Source organism: Diaphorina citri, unplaced genomic scaffold (assembly GCF_000475195.1).
Source record: "Diaphorina citri unplaced genomic scaffold, Diaci psyllid genome assembly version 1.1 scaffold11489, whole genome shotgun sequence".
Taxonomy (NCBI): Eukaryota; Metazoa; Arthropoda; class Insecta; order Hemiptera; family Psyllidae; genus Diaphorina; species Diaphorina citri.
In genome coordinates, this window is record NW_007388860.1 from 339 (window position 1) to 3,482 (window position 3,144).

The 3,144-nt window shown below is 35.1% G+C and overlaps 1 long non-coding RNA gene across 1 annotated transcript in view; it reads left to right on the top strand.

The window, feature by feature from the left end:
* The first annotated feature begins 577 nt into the window (after positions 1-577).
* The window catches only part of LOC113472985, a 10,069-nt gene continuing 7,502 nt past the window's right edge, over positions 578-3,144 (top strand). The window contains exon 1 of the long non-coding RNA XR_003395090.1: positions 578-723. This is a non-coding gene — a long non-coding RNA (uncharacterized LOC113472985). The remainder of the gene's footprint in view (positions 724-3,144) is intronic.

Genomic DNA, 3,144 nt, shown 5'->3' on the forward strand with positions numbered 1-3,144 from the left:
CCTAGGACTGATTGAGAGGCTGACGATAAACGACGAGCCCGTCTGTACACGGGAAAAGGCAAAGGGCATCCACTCCACTCGTATTAATTTTTGTAGCCCAAACCAACTGTCAGCTCAAAGGAATCACCCTAGGACTGATTGAGAGGCTGACGATAAACGACGAGCCCGTCTGTACACGGGAAAAGGCAAAGAAGAGGAATAAGAAGGATGTACCTACAAGTAACATACTTAGGTATAGTTAGGTACTTGGGTTTGAAATTTTGAATCATGTCATGAAACAGAGCTTTTAGGGGTTGCCCCAAAAATCCCATTCTAAAATTTGGCCCTCATTGACGTACAAATCGAGAAGCGAGATTACTATTATGTTTAAATTTTCGGTACCTAGCGATAATAAAATAACACGGCACTCCTTGTTGAGGGCAGAAAATCGAGATCATCTGAACACACCCCTCCAAGCACGCCAACTTACGCCGTAACGTTACGCCAAGACCAAATCTCCCTCCCTCACAATTTTCCAAACAGAATCCTTCCTCCTCCTCTTCTTCTGAAATCATCCAGCTAAATCCACGGCTAAAACACCAGAGGTTACTGGCGAAGTATATAAAGCACCTTTACATAATCTTCATAACAGTCAGTGTTAGAACTAGATTTGAAGTGATTTTTAGATCCGTGAGTGATAGTCGTCGAAAACCGAAGAACGAAAAAATGGAATCCAAAGTTTTCGTAAGTTGAAATTTGATCTATATACAGGGTGGTTCGTGATTTGCGAACCACGCTTATATCTCAGAAACGGCTGGGAATTAAGGAATGAAATAAACGGCATCATATTTTCGTAAGTTGAAATTTGATCTATATTTTTTCTTTTTGAGCTTTTTTCATTGAACATAGGCAAGAAATTAAAATTTAGAAAATATATTGTATTCGAAATTGTTATTTCGATAGGTAACTCAAAAATGGGCACAGTACAAATGTAGGTATTACAAACTTAACTCAACTTTCAGGGTTCTTATTATCCCCCTACACCTAAGCCTCAGTCAGTGGGCTTTTATCTACACCAGATACGAAATACAGACATGGAAATTTACAAAATACCTACAGGAATTCACTAGTGGAAGATATTTACAAAATGAAGAAATAATTTCTATATTGTATTCTAAATTGAATTATTCACAAAATGAAGAAGTTTTCAAAATCAGGGGTGTAATTCAAGGAGGACCTATAAAGACACATATGTACCTACATAGGTATCAAAATTTGATGCTTTTCATAAAGTATTAGATTTTCATTGATTAAAATTTATAGGGAGCCTTTAATATAAACTACATCCTACATCTTTGTGAATAATGGAGACATCAAAATAATTCTCTTTTTGAATAATTTTGTACAATAGTCCATTAGCCCGTAATAGAAAATCTGTTTAACCAAAAGAAAAAAAAATTGATAAACCTAATTGCAATTTCATTTGATACCTAGGTAGGAACATAAAATAAAATTATTATTTCATGTAATTTAGAACTTCAATTAGTGTTAAAATAACTTTGAAAAAAAAAAAATAAATAAATAAAAAAATATCATTATCAATTAAATTCACGGATAACTTGGTAATTACATTAATTATTTAAAACATAATTTTTATGTAGGTAATCAAAAGGATATGAATTTTTCCATCGTCAAATTATTTAGATACATCATAGGTACATAGGTAGGTACCTAACTCTGTTAACATTTTTATACTTTTTCCCATGGCAGTTGACAATTTTCCCCATATTTCCCTACCCATTTCTATTAATATCTAGGGCCTAGATTCTAGGCAATAGGCCTTTTTCTGTTAAACTTTTATTTGATTGAAAACGTTGCTACTTTTTTATTTACCTACCTATTTTTCCTACTTGAATTTCAGCACTTCCCTCTTTCTCTCCTTTTTTGTAGTTCTTCTCCCTCTCCTTCATTCTTCTCCTAACACACCTTCTTTCTCTTCTTATCCTTTTTCTTCTTATTATTCTTCTTATCCCTCCTCGTTCTCCTCTCTCTTTGTTATCTTTTTCTTCTCCTCCTCCCTCTCACTCATCTTTTCCTAATATTAGCTGACAGGATTCTTCCATCAGGAGTTGTTGTACAGGAGCAGCCCAGGATTAATAACAGCCCATAAAATCCTTTACTGTTATTACTTTTACACTTTTACTGCTAATATTCTGCTGTAGGTTTTTACCTACATGTTCCCAAAATTAACCCTTTATCGGGCGAACTATGAACAGCAAAAGGAAATATTAAAAGTTAAAAAGAGGTTTGATATAGGGAACTGTAACTGCTAAGGTCTTATCGTCCCAAAAGCGGTACTGGTGCGCTAGAGAAGGACGACATTATAGGATATAGGAGAAAGGCAGCCGTTCCGAGAGCAAACTTTATCCGATCAGTAGTATAAAATCCGCCGCGGGCGAGAATCGAACCCGCGGCTTAGCGCTTACACAGAAGTGTGTTATTTTCATTTTCCAAATACTATGGAAAATTCGGGTAGAAATCTAGAAATAATCCCGTCGACAAAACAAAGACATAGTAATTTTGTAATTTTCTACATGGGAAGAGAACTTCACATTGGCTATTAAAGGGTTAAACATCCGGTTGGCTGGTAAAAGGTTAACTTAGTGGTTTTACATACTCCAGGCTTTCTACACGTATGTTTTATGGGCTTCGAAATCTTTTTATAATACCTGATGAGGTCATAAAATTGCCATAAAAAGCCATAAATATACAAGAACCAATGAAAGCGATAAAGGTCAGCTTTTTAATTGAAACGGGGAGGGAAGATATAAAATTATAGGAGGGGAAATTTTAGAAGGAGGGGTAGGGTTAGGTAATCCATTATCTTTTACATATTGAGTAACATAAGTAAATAGTTCGTCTTAGAACCTTTGAAATTTAAAACGTACGATGGATTGGGATAGCGGGAGGGACTTTGAGCGAAGTAAGATGGAATATAAAATATGGTAAATAGGAGAAGAATCTATCTAAAAAATGTTTGACCCAATACCTGACATTTTATAATTAGAAAGCTTACTTTTGACTATTACACACGTTGGAAGTAGCAGTATCCAGTACGAGGTCTCTTATGTTAGACCCAGCTTAAAACATCACGATATGTGAATT